Below are 16,851 nucleotides of genomic sequence, written 5' to 3'. Positions count from 1 at the left end.
ATGTTACATCCAACAGAGGAATGAATCTCATCTGCTTTATCTCAAATTTGTCCTTCATGTGTCTCTCCCCTATAGGATATACCCTTTATGAAAGAAAGATCCTTGTATTTGTTTGTTTACTGATGTATCCCCAGAGCCGGCAACAGTATCTGGCACATAGATACCAAATAGAATTGTACTGAATTAATGAATAAGTGGTTCATTTATGGTACTTATTCAACCAGTTTGACCCAGAGGGCCCCATCTCTAAATGCCCTCATCTTTTTTATCAGTGGCTCAAAACAGATAATATACAGGAAAGCTTTAGATACTGAGAATAGAAATTACAGATACCAATGGAGTATTTCAAGTCTGAATTCCTTTCTTTATTTCTAAGGGTATTACTGCATAATAGTTAGGAACACAAGGTGAGAGATAGAGAAAAGGTCAAATTTTAGTTCTGTTTCCTATAACTGTATGTCCTTGAGCAAACTTCTCTTTAGGGAAAACAGATATTAACAGTGCCTACCTCACTCTGACAATGTAAAGATGGTTTATGTAAAGCAAGCAACACAGTGATGAGCAGATATTAAACTACTGCACTTACTGCATATTTGTGGCAAAGATGTAGGAAAAGGAATGTGTTGCCAGGTCCTGTCAAAAGTCACACCCAACAGTCTATAGGATGACAGCCTGGTCTAGATGCTCTCCATTTGGGCACCTTATAAAGTAAGCCAAAAACCTAACCATAGTCCTCCTGGATGGATTCTATAACTCACTTAAGTCTACCAGCATCTAATCAGTTACAAGCACTCTGAAGTCATTTCCTAAATGTTAAATAACTACAATATTAAAGACTGAATAAAATAAGACTTAGAAAAGTTGAAGATTATGCACAAGTACACATGTACATAATTCATCCTTCAGCTATTTGGGAAAATTCTGAAATGTCACAGATAAATTTCCTTAAGAGAGATAACATGTAAAGTGTAAAACTCATGGTATTTATTAACCAGAGCAAGAAATCAAAATTTCAGTTTTACATCTCCAAAGATTGACATCATATACACAACTAGTATGTATTAAATTTTGCTACAAACAGTAACAACAAAAGACGAATTGGAAGGCAAATATACATGACTCCAAGACTTACTAAAATGCTACAACTGTCAAGATGGTTTGGAACTGATGTCAATCTACATAGACACAGATCAATGAAATGGTACAGAGAGTCCAAAAATAGACCCACACATATGATTAACTGATTTTTGACAAAGGTAAAGGTACAAAGGCAACAAAATGGAGACAGAATAGTCTTTTCCAGAAATGATACTGGAACAACTGGATATCCATAACTTCAATTCATATATTACAACATATACGAAAATTAAAATAAGTCATAAAACCTAAAACTGTAAAACTTCTAGAACAAAACATAGGAGAAAATCCTTATGAATTGGGTTAGGCAAAGACTTCACGAGCCACCAAAACTATGATTAATAAAAGAAGAAACTAATGAATTTGACTTCATCAAAATTAAAACATTTTTTCTCTTACAAAGACTATTAAAAGAAAGAGAAGACAAACCATAAACTGGAAGAAAATATTTACAAAATATGCATTTGATAGATTCTAGAACAAATAAAGAACTCTCCAAATATAGTAAGATAACCCAATTTAAAAACTGGCCAATGATTTGCACAGAAACCTCACCAAAAGAAGATGCACAGATGGCAAATAGGCACCTTAGAAAACACTCCACGTTATTACTCTTAGAGAAATGCAAACTGAAAACCACAGTGTGATAGTATTTACATCTACCAAGGCAGAAACTTTATCAGAAAATTGTAAAGACCAATGACAGCAAGTGTTGCAAAGGAAATAAGGAAAGGGATGTTTCATATGTTGTTGATGAGAACACAAAATTAAAATGGTGAAACTGTTCAGCAAAAAGTTTGGCACTTTTTAAAAAAGTTAAATATATGCTTACTGTATGATTCAACTGCTGCATTTCCAGGTATTTACCCCAAAGAAATGAAAGAACACACCCTCAAGACTTATATATGATACTGTTCATAGAAGCTTTATTTTTCATATTCTAAGACTAGAAAGAGCACCAAATGTCCACTGAGAGACGAATGGACAACAAACTGGAGTATCTATATAAAAAAATACTAACTGCCAATATGAACTGAGATACTGATACGTGCCACAACATTGCTGCAAATTAATTATGCAGAGGGAAAGATGCCAGACTCCTCCCCTCAAAAAGTACATACTGTATCCATATTTATCAAACTAGAGGAAGTATACAGTAATCTATAGGGAAAAAAATCGGTAGCTGCCTGATAACTAGAAGAGAAGGGCTTTGTAGGGGAAGGAAAGAGGGATTACAAAGAGGTACAAGAATATATTTATGATCTTGACTGTGGTGATCACTTTACAGAAGTAGTTATGTCGAATTTGGCAATTAGACACTTCAAACATGTGCAGGTTATCATATATCAATTATGCCTCAATAAATCTGTTTTAAAAAATAACTAGTGGATATCAAAATTCTACTACAAATGTGCGGTGCTAACATTTCCATCTACAGATATTGTCTTGGGAATTCTTAGCAGCCTGTAAGGTAGGTATCTCTGATTCCACTTTACAGAGGCGTGAAAAGAAGGGGAAGAGCACTTCTAGACTGAGATTTCTTTTTTTCTCTCAATTAACTTTGCATCATACTAACTACTTAATATATATATATATATATTTGGGACTGTCTTAAAATCCAGGGCAGGCATGATGTAGAAGCGATATGGTCCATCTCTCCCATTTCTTACAGCCTGAAATGCTGAAAAGAATTAATGGCAGTGGACAGGATAAATGGATAGAGAGTACAAGTGGAATACAAACAAAATACTATGGGAGGAGCAAGTGGAGACTGGAGGGTGTGGAGAGATGAGGAATAAAAGGCGAAAGTTAAGGAATGTTTCACATAGAAGCCAGTGACTGAACTGGGTCTTGCTGGTTTGGCAAGATTTGGTCAAGTATAAGGGAGACACATGGAGTAAAATCAAAATTGATTTAGAAATTTTTCATGCTAGTTGGCATCTGGGATGGGCAGATACACAAAATCTAAAAATGATCACACATTTCAGTTCTTCTAATCTCTGATATAATTAGATGGCAGGGCTATTGAAAGTCAGTGAAATGTCATTTTTAAAACTATCATTTATATTTTGCCTCTTTTGTTCATTATTGCATCCCCAATACCTATGCCTTGGTTGGCACATATTCATTTAATATATATTTATGAAATGAAGAAATAAAATTCCAGAAAGTACAAAAGGAGACAGTAATTAATGAACAACTATGACCAATACTGCTTCAACCCAAATATGGCAAGTAGTTTCCATTCAGAATTTGTAATAAGAATAGTGGCCGTGGCCACTGACATCTACTGAGAGCTTACCCTTTTTGTTGCATGCATAGAAAATATGTCATAGAATGCTCCACTAACTTTACAATTATTAGTAATGCCTTTTTGTCCATGGTAAAACAGAGGTTCACAGAGTGTTGATAGTTTTGTTTCCAAGATTACAAATGTAGCACCCAGGGGCAGCAGAATCAAACCCACACAATCTCGTTCCACTGCTTCTTGCCTACATGTTGCTGAACACCGCCCATAGCAAGGCGATCAAGAGGCTTTACTTCTATATATGAGTTGTGTTTCTAAATTTCTAGTTGTGTTTCTAAATGGATACTGGGAAAGATTACTAAATTTCACTAAGAAACCCCTGATGAAAGGGGAGAAAGAACCAAATTTTTTAAAAAGCCTCCAAGATGCATTATGTAAAGGTACAATTCCCAATGAGAAATGTAATTGTGTTGTATACCTACAATGTACTAATAAAAGAATTTAATAATAAAAAAAAGCCTCCAGCCAGGCATGGTTTGCACAGCTGAAAACCCAACACTATTTGGAAGCAAAGGACAGTTTGAGTCCAACCAAGGCAACTTGGCAAGACCCTGCCTCAAAATGAAATTACATAATGCAGTACAGTACAGTACAGTACGATGCAAAAAGCGGTGGGGTTGTAGCTCAGTGTGAATACCCTAGGTTCAACTGCCAGTACTGGAAAAAACAGAGAAGGAGAAGGAGAAAGGTGGGAATGGGAGGAAGGATAGAAGGGAGAAACAGAGACAGAGAGAGAGAACAAGCAAGCAAAAATTAGCTGCTCTTAGAGAAAACTCCCTAGCTGCATTCTCATCTAAGGTATTTTTCATGGTAGTTAAGAGAGACATAGATTCTAGGCCTCCCATCCACATTCTCTTACCTACACTCCCTCAAGAACATCCATTGTGAAGATGGCTGGCTGGGCCAGGAAGCAGGGCTGAGGTCCCAGAACATAGTACAGTCAAGAGACCAACAGGCAAATCACACCCATGACCTTGAAGCTGCTGATCTTGTGTTCTAAACTACACTTTGTGACCATCTGAAGCTACCTGGGAAGTTTAAAAAAATACAGATAGCAAGCTCACTCACACCCTCCAGATCTGGACATGGCTACTTTTATTTTTAAATACAAGCCAGGGTATTCTAATTAGCTATTTTGGAAATTACTAGTCACAACCACAAACCAAACCTATGTCACAGAGAAAAATGGTTCGTATGATACATATCAAAATTTTATCTCTGTAGTTTCATAATAATTGACATTAAACCCTATAAAATTTGATCTGAAAGAGAAATCTTATCCCTAAACTCTTTGAGTCCATAGCTTTATAATCTCTTTAAATAAAATGTGAAATAATAAACTGTGATAGAAAATATCATTAATGCATTCTCCTAATTACTGTCTATTTTTTTTAAACAAAGCAACTTATTTTTAATTTTGCAATCAAACCCAGTTGACTTTTTTTCTTGGCATTTTACCAAAAAAAAATATCCATTAAAATGTGTCAGAAGCAATTCCAACTAAATATCCTGAACTGCTAATAACCAGGTCAAAAGGCAAGTCAATAATCAAGTAAAAGACTAAGAACTAAATGTGTTACCATGTCAGTGTTCCAGAGGTTATGAGTATAATTAAAAACTACACAGTAATTAAAAGTAGTATTTTTGTCCAAAGATCAAACTAGCACTATATATTAAAAACAGAAAAAAAGAGCCTCGGGCTGATTTTCAAAAGAGTCTATTTTATACCAGAATGAGCTATCTGTTTAACCCTTCCTGTAGAGGAACATATCAATCATCCACACAAGCCCACTGGACAGCAAGGTCACTCAAACATAAAGAATGAGTCATGAGTTAAATTGCACGCTCATTCAATAAATATTTATTAAGCCTGTAATCAGCCTCTGTATTCTTCTAGATGTTGTAGACCCAAGAGAAAACCAAACAGATAAGATCTAAGCTCTCATGAAGTTCAATCTGAGCTTTCGAAGTATGGAGTTAGCCATCATAGCTTTATGAATTTATGTAAGTGGGGAAAATGAGGAAGCATAACAGACAAGAATTATCCATCAGTGGAGGAGAAAAAAAAAACTAAAGAAAGAAATAGCCATATAATATGAATATATTTCTTCCCAGTAGATACCATGACTCTCATGTAAAAAGTCTTAATTCCACTGATGGGTACCTCTCTGTTTTACTTCAGCAAACACAGGAGACACTCTCTAAAAGTAAGGTCCTCTGTCCACTGCCAGAGAATGGACCACAACTGAATTTCCAAGTCAAAGCAAAGAGTTTTAAATTAAATCATAGAACTACTACTTTTACTACTACTAGCTTGACTCAGCTGGGTTCCAGTTCCCCCTTGGACTCTCACACAGATTCAGAGTTGAGGACAACTTGGAGTCTGTGACACTTTTTCTTGCAAGTTAGACACCTGATGGGATAAATGGGTCAGTTAATTGCCTACACCCCAGGAGTGTTTAATGACACAGAGATGGGAGGCTGTGTTCAGCATATGCTATGTTTTGGAGGCTCAAAGTACTGTTGAGTTTTCCTGTGAATCTGTGAATTAGATAGGTGAGGACATCTAAAATGTCTCTTTTCAGAATTTAGTATATTAATTAATTTCCTCATCTGGTTATAGTCGATAATGGAGTGTGGAGTTACTTAAAGGATACAAACAGTTGTTCTGACTCAAATAAGCAATTAGACCATGGGCCATTGGCAGAAAAATAAGCAACTGCAAAGTTCCAAGAGCTTAGACTCCACTCATTCTAAGTACACTCTGACAGTCTTAAAGAAAATTAAACTACAGCAGCTGGGGAGGGTGGAAGAATGGACAGGAAGGTAGGGTTAGGGGCATAATAGCTAAAACAGGTTTGTAAGTTGAAAAGACGGTATTCAAATCCACGAAATTTTTCTAAATCTAGGTAAAATGGATATGGCAAAAACTGTTATAAAAAAGTAATATTTTTTAAAGACCTAACCAACTACATTATTAATATACTATTCGTGTTTAGAAAAAATCTCTAAGTAAAAGTAAATTGTATGAATTTTAACCCAGAGAAAAATTCTGACTAAAGTTTTATCAGTTTTTTTTAAACAGTCATATTATTATTATTCATATTATTCATATTATATCATATTATTCATATCACTGCCAGTTTGGTTAAAGAGCCATTCCTTTTATCTAGCTCTTCCAGGGGCAAAATTACAATGAAACACCAAGTAATGGATTTGACAAGAAAAACAAGTTATACTGTAGAAACTTTCACCCATAAGAGCTCAAGGTACATCACACATATCTCATTCCATTCTCACAGGTTTTTTTGGGTTCTTTTGGTTTTGTTTTTTAATTCAAAACAAGTTTGTTTCTTTTTTCATGGAGATGCACAAAGGATTGTTTCTGGCACCTCACATATTTTAAATCCATTTTTCCTCTCTGGATCCATTTTTCCTGATACATTTTAATAAGCAACAAGTTCAATACTTCCATAAAGTAATATTTAATGTAGACACTGTGCAGTCCTTTTTTTTCTCTATCCATTTATTTCATTTTTCCTTGAATGAGCATTGTAACTCATCCTTTATTTACCTTAATTGTGTTACTTTCGTTCTTGAACAAATTACCTGGCTAAATATTGCCAAAGTGTTCAAGCATAACTTCCTCTTGATATAAGTACCTCCTCTGCTTCTTCCTTCATGAGGAAAGGGCCAGCTATATGGTTTTGCCTACTCCTTTTTCACTCTATTCTCTCAGCTTTTGAAAATTCTAACTCAAAAAGAAGGTCACTGGCTTCCAAGTGTCAGCCAGTGTCACCTTATGAGTCAGTCAGGATGAACACAAAGAACATGATGTGGGATGTGTTTGGTTAAACAGGGCCAGGAAGGAGAAGTGCAGGTAATTGTACCACATACTTCATGCAAGACTAATTAAGGAGGCATTCTTTTTTTCTTTTTTTCTTTTTTTCAGTACTAGGGATTGCACTCGGGCCCTTGCACTTGCGAGGCAGGCGGCAGAACCACTGAGCTAAATCCCCTGCCCCAAAGGAGGCACTCTTGAAACAAGAGGTTAGAAAGAGGAACATGTAAGCAATAACAAAAGAGAAGTGAAGTAATGTTTTAATTCCATGGAGAAAGCTTACTATTGATGCCAAAATAAACTGGTTACAAGGAGGCTGGGTAAGGTGACCACTCCTGTGAGCAGAGAGGGTCACTTGCCTTCTGTGATTGGAGAGTGGCAGAGAAGATCACTGCTTCCTGCCTTCAGACCCTTCTAGTGCCTCTGAAAATCCATCATTTTATCTCCCCCCTCTTCTTTGGCAGTAATCAAGTCCTCTTGACTTCTGGAGGGAATCATGCAAATAAATGGTTCTTAGCAGGGCTTTTGTGACTGTTCAAATCTGAAGAAAGGAGTGTGCAGAAGCAGAGGCGTGGAAAGAGTTTTGAAAGGGGGGTATCTGAAACATTTGTCTGCTTTGCAGTCCTGTCCCTGGGCAGATGCCAAGAGCAGATAACACCAATAGGTAAAGTAACCCTAAAGTCAGTGGCCCTGAAAATCATTCCTTTCAGAAATCACCTGCATCTTCTGTCTACCTGGAAATTTGTGGGTCCAGAAATTCATGACTACTGAAAAAGAAATGGACTTAGTCTCCAACAGATACAATTCTCCCCAGGAGAATTTTCTCCAGGTAGGTTTCAGGAGAAATGTCCACATTCTTCTGCCTAGCAAGCCTGGTTGCATTTGAGCTGGTGGTTTTCTGAGGAAGCCACTCTCCGCAGACAGAATGACAGTCTCCCGAGATGAGAATCATCTTCAGGCCACCTACTCTGGTCAGTTCAGGAATGTAGCACTGGTCCATCTATGCCCTCTCTATAAAACTTAAATCTGGCTGCCCCAGCCTTTACACTGAGTAGTGCAAGGTCACATAAAAATCTGTTGTATCTTCAAATGAAAAAGGATGCTTTCATACATTGATGGCACTCAGTAAATACTTCATATATTAACTCCTATTCAACATCTTTGTTAGAATCAGTACAGAATAATCTTAAATAGCACAGAATAACCATAATTCAAACAGTTTTGGCTTTGTTCATTCATTCATTCAAATTCATTCATTCATTCATTCAATGAATTAATTTATATAGCTCTTACCATGCATTAGATACAATGTAAAATGTCCAAGATTTTAAGGTGAACAAAGAAATATAATCCCAGCTCCCAAAGATTTGAAACTCATGTGTACTACTTATTAGCAGTCATCCAACTTCTCTATTCAGGGTCAGAGAGTACTTTCTTTCACTTTTTTGATCCATGAGGTCTTGGTTGTAGTACCAGAATCTGCCATTGTCATATCAGCCAACCATAAGCCATATGAAAAGGTATTAGCATGACTTTACTCTGAAAGTAGTTTTACAAAATAGGTAGAGGCAGGATTGGGCTTATGGACATTGTTTGCTACTCCTGGTAGAGACTGATTTCTCAATTTTTACTTTATTCAGTCTCCTATGTGAGATGTATATGGTAGCATATTCTCTTCACCTATTAAGGTTCCATTCACTGTACCCCTTAATTTTTTTAACCAACACTTTATGTTTTCTAAGACTTATGGAGTCCATGCCTTCATCACTTTATCCTTGACCATTTTTGATAGCCACCCTACTTCCACTTACATTCATAGGAAAACAATGTACCCATCTCTACCACTCTGAGAGAAGTCTGCCTTAACATACCTCTCCTCTAAAAGGAAAACCTCAGACTACAACTAAAAGAAAAGTAAATGCATGTCTGTGTGATGACCCAATCCTAGCAGCAGCCAGCCCATGCTCCTGGTCCCTCTATGGGTCCAGCCTCACCTCCCAATGCTCTCAGCTTTACCTGCTACACCTTTGGATTTCCCTGCTTCACACCCACTCTGAGAACATATGCTGTCACTTCATTCCTCTCCCTAGGCTTTTCCAAGGCTTAGCTTGCTTCCTCTGCCTGCCACGGCACCTCTAAGGAAAACCAAGAGCCTTCTTACTGAAGAAGCAGAAATGTGAGTATGAGAAGTGTTAGCTAGGACTAGCCACCTATTGAACACATTTTTTCCCTTGTCCCTGGAGACTCCACTCAAAGGCAACCACCCAAAGAGCTGAGATAGACTTTTCATGCATTCATTCACTTCGTTTACACAACTCAGTAGTTGGTTCAGGTGTTTCTGCTCTGACTCTATTTACACAATCCTGAAAAATGGTGTGTTCTGCAGAAATCACACACTGTGAATAGCAGGGCATACAGAATAGAGAAGGTCAGGGCAGTCCCCTCAAAACCTATGGACCTTTGTAACCAGAGCGTGAATAATAACAATCAGTAAACACTCCCTCAACTCCAGCTGGTTAAACTTCTACTGGCATGTGTAGGCAATGCTGCAATCTCAGAGGGCTCACACTCAGAGATGTCTGTGGCTCCTCTCCAAAGGCAGACATGAAGGGCAAGCACTTCCAGGCAGTCATGTTTTTAAAATTCAATCCCAGATGCAGCCCTCTTGATGAATTCATGGTTAACAGGGTGATCAGGGCCTTCCCAGCTGGCTCCTCTGCACATCCCACATCTCCAGAGAACAGAACATGCTGAGAAGCCATGCCCTTTCTGCAGCCAGATCGAACTGAGCCTGCAGGAGGCACAGATGCTGTGTAGATAGCCAGCTCAATTTTCTTAACATCTTTATGTATGGCTAAGGCTTTCTCTTCAAATATGATAAACTTGGCCCTTGACTCCTTCCAACATTAGCTTGCCGTATAAGATGAACCAAAAGGAATGCCATGCTACACTTATAAGTGTTTCTTATTTACCAATAACATTTGAGTTACAGTGCAATGGGATAGGATGTATCCATTTTACAGATTGGAAACTAAGATTTAGGGAAAAGATGAACTCATTTTTTCAAGGTTCTTTAAGGACAGAGCTAGAATTCTTGCAAGGGAGGCTGTGTAATTTCAGATTTGTTCATGAGGGAGGGAAGGGAAGGGAAACAGGGAAGAAGGAAGTGTGAGGTTATTATAACTGCAAAGGTGTTTTCTAAGGAGAGAGGAAAAAAGAAAAAGTTGAAAGATCACTGAAATAGGAAAGCCTTTAAGAGAAAAAAAAAAGTCAACAACTCCTCACACATTCTGTCTTAAAGAGAGGATAAAAATCAGTATTAATACATAAATTGAAGGAAAAAAGTATAAAATGCATACAGAAAAAGATAACATTTAATATAAATGAACATGCTTAGTGTCTATTTTCTGCTTAGTAAGTAAAAGAAATAAAAGCTATACAGGATTCAATGACCACAAATTTGTCACAGATGAATAGGAGTATCAGAGATTTAACAAACCTGGAATTAAATATTTAAAATGGATTTTTAGAGGGTGGTGTTCATGAAATGGTGGCAGTGTGATTGGCTCACTTGCCATCTATTCCTAGTATATCTAGGCTCAATTCCTTCTTAAAAGGTATTCAGATGGGCTGGTGATTTAGCTCAGTGGTGCTGTGGCTGCCTGGCAAGCACAAAGTCCTGAGTTCAATCCCCAGTAAGCGGGGGGAGGGTCTCAGAAATGCAGTAAATGGGGCTGGGGATTTAGCTCAGTGGTTCTGCCACCTGCCCCACAAGCGCAAGGACCCGAGTTCGATCCCCAGTACCGGAAAAAAAAGGTATTAACAGAAATTCAGTAAGTAATAACTATGATTAATATTATTATAATTAACAAATCACATATAGACAAAAATCCCAGAATGTCCAAGTAACAATAAAGAGGTTTTCTGACTCAGCTGTAGCCATCCTCAAGGAGAAACTGGTGCTTAACCACAATGGAACTGCATTACATATGCTATACTTCTTTATCATGACAACTGTGTGTGTGTGGCTAATAATCAAAACAAACCTGTTTCTGTCAAGGGCTTTTCAAGTCCTTGGTCACCTTCATCTCATCACAAATGAGACTTTCCTGATTGGCAAGTGTGCATCTCTCAAGGAAAAAGGGATGGTTCCTTGCATGCCAGAGCTAGGAGGGAAATAGACTACTCAGATGGGGAGACCAAGGCCCAGAAATGGAACTTCCATGCAGAAGGATGACCTAACCTGTACATATACTTGATTTTATGCAAGTGTGGCAAATTTTGCAATAGAATCTGTTAAAAAGAATGGGCTTTGGGCTTATTTCAAAATACACTGTATCAGGAAAGTAACATAAATGGTTTCATAGCAAACACAAAGGTCATCGTGGTATTAGTACTGACAACACAACACTCAAGTTGACATGTTTCTAAAAACTGAAAAGAAAATAATAAAAAGGTTAAATTTCTATATCCACTACAAGATAGGGTCACAGGATAGGAGGGTGGGATCTCAGACTAGAAACAAAACAGACACATTGTGTATGGAAGAGGTTAGGTAATTCCACAGCAAATGAATCAAAACACATAGAAGCTAAATAAAAAAGATTATGGAATCTGATTACAGATTATTACATCCAATTATCAATGTGAAAACTCTAAATTGAATAGTGATAAAACCTCTGAACACTTGTTTTTATTGGTTAACTGGTAATATGGGCCCTGGCTGAAAGGCAGTGATTAAATGTCTTTTGAATCTCTATTTGCCTAGAAATAATAAAACTAAAAAATAATAAAGCTTTAAAAAGTTCTATGTTCATAGATTCTATGTTCATAGAATCACAAAATTTCACTCATATTGAACTCAAATTCTTAGCTTATAAACGGATTTCAAAATAAGGAAGCATTTTAATAACCCCATGTCTATATGAATTTTTCTTAAAAATTTGATCCCAGATTTTTCATTCCTTTCCCCAAAATTTTCTATAAGTAAACACTTAACAATTCTCTTATATAGCTGTCAATAATTAAAATGACTTAAATAATAGGTACATTTTAGGGGACAGTTAAAAATGGTAGCCAACACTAAAGCCAAGGTCAACACAGGATCTCAGTGTAGTTATAATGTGCCTTATTAACATAAATTATGACTTTTTTGTATATCAAAAAATGGTGGCCAAGCATCTCACTAACCTCCTTCTCCCTCAAAATGTTACTGTTAGGAGAACCTGAATTGCCAGGTGGTTTTTATGAATAAAAATTCCTTGCCACTGAAATATAATTCATTGACAGAATCTTCATATATTTCATATAGCGCTACATAAATTAATTGTTGATCATAGGTTGAACCAACTTTCCTCACCATTTGCCAATGCATTAACCTGTTCCTCATTTCTCAAGAACCTATTGCAAGAGGTAAATGCTGTGAACTATGCTGTTTCTGGCTGAAATGTGATGACAACAATAAGCAATGAGTATTGTGCCAGGCTCAGGGCCAAGTGCTTTGCAAGTAGCATATCATTTATTTCTCAAATGATCCTACAGGATGGGGACTCTTATTATCCCTGCTACGTAGACAAGAGAACTGAGTTCAGAAAGAATTGGCGTAGCGTCTAATAACTCTAAACTCATACCCTTAAACAGGCAGCATCCCACAACCAGATAACAAGGTGTAGCCCATAATCCAGGGCCTTCGGGCAGAAGTCCTTTGAATGAATTTTAATTGAAATATGTAAATCTTAACAAAAAAGCAATACAAATCTAGGAAACAAGATTTACGATTCAGGGCAGAAGTCCTCAGAAGGGTGTCAGGTGGCTTCCAACTTTCTTCTCTTGTTGAGTAATTATGAACACCAGGAGGGCGGAAAGGAGGTAGACTCAAAGTATCTGTCATAGCTCAGGTAGAAGATGCATCACTTTTAAGGCTAGAGTGGGACAGTGTGGTGGCATGCTTCGAACTCCAGCATGAGGAACAGCTGGTCTTTAGGGTTTTCTGCTACCATGTAACTAGATCCATTTTTTAAAGAGTAAATTTCAAAAGTAAAATTTGGATAACATTGGATATATTTTTTTAAAAATGTTCCTAAAAGGAAGCCACTTTTTACTGCAGAGAAGTGGGTAGAGCAGAGAGGATTTTTAGGGCACTGAAAAAATACCTTATGTGATACAGTAATGGTGGATGCACGTCAATCATTTTTCCAAATCCTCATCAAGAGTGATAAACTATGGACTCTGTGTGATGAAGATGTGTAAATGTAGGTTCACTGTACCCTCTGGGAGGCCCTGATGGGGGAGGCCAAGCATATGGGGGCCACAAGGTAAACAAGATGTCTCTGAGCCTTCCACTTGGTTTGATTGTGAACTTAATACCGTGCTTAAGAATGAAGTACTGTATTTTTCAAAAGCAGTTTTTACTTATTTTTAAAAGTTAAATATTACAAGGCTTCATTTGATTAGGAGTTGTGCTTTTCCTTTTCATTAAACAAGAAAATGCCTAAAAACACAAAAAATGAAAGATATGGCTTTGTTATCAACTTGTACTTTATCACAGCAGCACCTACATTTATTTGAAAAAGAGATGCAGAGTGCTCGTTCTGGCAGCTCATGTACTAAAACCGGAATGATACAGAGAAGATTAGTATGGCCCCTGTGCAAGGACAACACGCAAATTCGTGAAGCATTCCATATTGTTAAAAAAGAGAGAGATGCATGTATGAGAGATACACAGATAATTCACAAGTATTTGTGGACAAATGGATTTCACTGAGCCCTCAGAACTCTGCAAAAGGCCTAACGATTTGGCTTTAAAGTGGGAAACACTGTTCCAAAGAAAGTAATTTTAGAGTTGATAATTACTGTTTATCTTCAACTCACTTGAGATTTGAGTAGATTCATCTATTTTTATGAACTTTGCATATAATGGAATACATTCAATATACAAAATATGCTAAATAGCTAATAAGTAGCTACTACTATCTCTGCTGATCAATTCTAGGCAACACTCTATCTGTTTTCTTTCCTCTCTCAGCTCCTGCCTACTGCACCACTGGTGGAAATCTGTGACTCTTTAGGTGTGAAAGGATCTACAAAGACCACAGCAAAGAAACTTGGTTCACTTTATTTGCACATGCATTTCCTCATTCTTTAAATGTTTCTTAGACATTAACTGTTAGATTTTTATATCTAGTATCCTTAAACATGAGAATGCCTTAGAATATTCCAGAGGACTGATTAAAATGCCGATTAAGGCCTAATCCCAGAGTTTCTGCTTGGTTTTCTTTTTTAATGAGGACCCAAAGGTGATAAAGGGGTAAGGGCCCAGCCCACACTTTGAGAGACACCAAGTTATAGAATACTTTTCAAAAAAGCACAGCTTTGGGTTAAGCTCTAGATAGCTTTATGTCAAAACAAATGAAACCTTTACATCTAAATTAAATGTTCTTTCAGAAAGTTGTCTGTCTTCCTTGTCTATATCCATAGTCCTAACAGTCAATAAAAATGGGGACAATGGCCTCTATTTGTCATATTGTATTGTGTAGTTTATAAAGATTATAATTAATGAATTGAAAACCTCTTTGGTATGTGATTTTAATACAATCCTGGACAGTTATTAGGAAATTAAAATCAACTTTGCAATGGCCTGAGTGTTTATTACCATACATTACTTGAAGATAAGAAAATATTTAAATAAATAATTAATACTCAGAAAATATATACTATATGACCCCAAACTGAGGAAATCATAAAATCTAACAATGTAACACTTTTTCCTTCTGGAAGTCCTAGCGTGTTTTATATTTTTTCTCTCTTGGCTTTCCTACTTGTGTAATTGCACAAGAATACAACTTTATAGGTTCTTAGTACTATATGAAGAACACATTAAATCTCTCTAACATAGCTTACTAATTCCAGTATAATAGATTCATTGTTTGTATAAGGAATAACAAGACAACTAACCAAATATAAATTATCATTAGAGGGATTTTATTTCCGATATAAATAATCAAAAAATATCAAAAAAGAAGACTTGGATGACTAGTGAATGAGAAAAAGAGAAGAACTCTTTTAATAAATTACAAGATGTGCTGAAGTTTCCTAAAAATTATTGTATGTTCTGTGAGAAAAGAAATTGTCTTACCAACATTAGTATAAACAAAAATCCACCATAAACTACTACCTTCCAAGAAAGGTTTTCAATACCCTTCATGTGAACTAAGCTACTATCCAATATACAGATAAAAACAAAATAGAATGATTTTCCTTTTATCACTTTTACACCAAGAACATTGGCGAAATACTTCAACATTCCCTAAGTTCGTTTAAATGCTGGACACAGATGCTAGGCAAGTGTGACAGATATAGGTTTGAAAAGAACCTGGAAGGAGAGCACAAGGAAGACTGACAGTTTGAGCTGTCACCATGCTCAGGCCTGAATGGAAGACTGCTGGCAGGGATGATAAAAAATGGCACATTACCCAGGAGAACTTTTTGTTGCTCTCTGTAAAAACAGGAAATATCAACCAGACATAAGATATGTCAACTAACCTGGGCTCTGAATTATGAGGAAAAAAACAATGACTAATTTTTGTTTTCGGGGGGCCAGTATGAAATAGTAGTATTGGGTAGGTATAACAGTGATGCAGGAAGATAACTTGGAGATGATGATAATAATACTACTATATATTCAGGTAGATAATAAATTGTTATATATCATCAAAAATAAAACAGGACCCTTTCTTGAGCATTTCCCATCTGTGCTGTCTAATGCAAAGGCCACACACCACATGGGGCTACTCTGCCCTGGAAATGTGGCTGGCTCAGACAGAAGAACTGAATTATTACTTCACCTAAATCTAAATTTCATGACAAATATCAATTTAAATATTGGAAATGTGTTTGAAACAACTTGAGTGTTTTGGTCTACTTTCTCAACTATAAATTTAATAGAATCTAAACTATAAATTTTACAGAATCAAATAATTCTGATGAAAATTTAGTGTTTAACTTGAAACATGTTGGAGTCACAAAATATCCAATATTGAAGCCAGTGTGGAAGACTTAAAACAAAAGCTTAATGAAATAAGGAAGGTAAAAAATCTTGGTAATAATTTTTATCCTAATTACATACAACTTGCAATCTCCCTGCCTTAGCCTCCTAGAGTGCTAGGATTATAGGTATGCACCACCATGTCTAGTTACATAAAATATATTAAAATTAATTTCATCTGTCTCTTTTCATTTTTTTTTATGAGAGTACTGGAAAATTTGAATTCATATACATGGCTCACATTCTAATGCTTTGGTAAATTCCCTCATTTACCTCTCACAAAAACTCTCCAAAGCAGACACTATTACCCCTATTTTGTGGATGAAGACACTGAGGTCCAAAGAGAACACGAAATGTGCCTGATGTCACATTAATTACTAGACACAGGCAAATGTTAGAATTTTGACGGGGACATTATGGTCACTTCTCAAAGCATAATGAAGTACTTTAGTTACCATGGGAATTAGGTGTCCACATTAGAGCTACAACATTTAGATATCAAAGCTACAAGACTGCAGTCAT

General features: G+C 36.5%; 1 protein-coding gene and 1 non-coding gene across 10 annotated transcripts in view; one reads left to right on the top strand and one right to left on the bottom strand.

The window, feature by feature from the left end:
• Mitf (melanocyte inducing transcription factor) overlaps positions 1 to 16,851 on the bottom strand; it is a 222,621-nt gene that overhangs the window by 68,089 nt on the left and 137,681 nt on the right. The window lies entirely within an intron of this gene.
• LOC147826358 (U6 spliceosomal RNA) lies at positions 13,868 to 13,974 on the top strand. The gene has a single exon (XR_015439661.1). It is a non-coding gene; the product is annotated as a U6 spliceosomal RNA (small nuclear RNA).

Source organism: Heterocephalus glaber, unplaced genomic scaffold (genome assembly GCF_053883595.1).
Source record: "Heterocephalus glaber isolate CG9 unplaced genomic scaffold, H.glaber_assembly_v1.0 deba00001472, whole genome shotgun sequence".
Taxonomy (NCBI): Eukaryota; Metazoa; Chordata; class Mammalia; order Rodentia; family Bathyergidae; genus Heterocephalus; species Heterocephalus glaber.
This window is presented reverse-complemented; position numbering and strand designations above follow the sequence as displayed.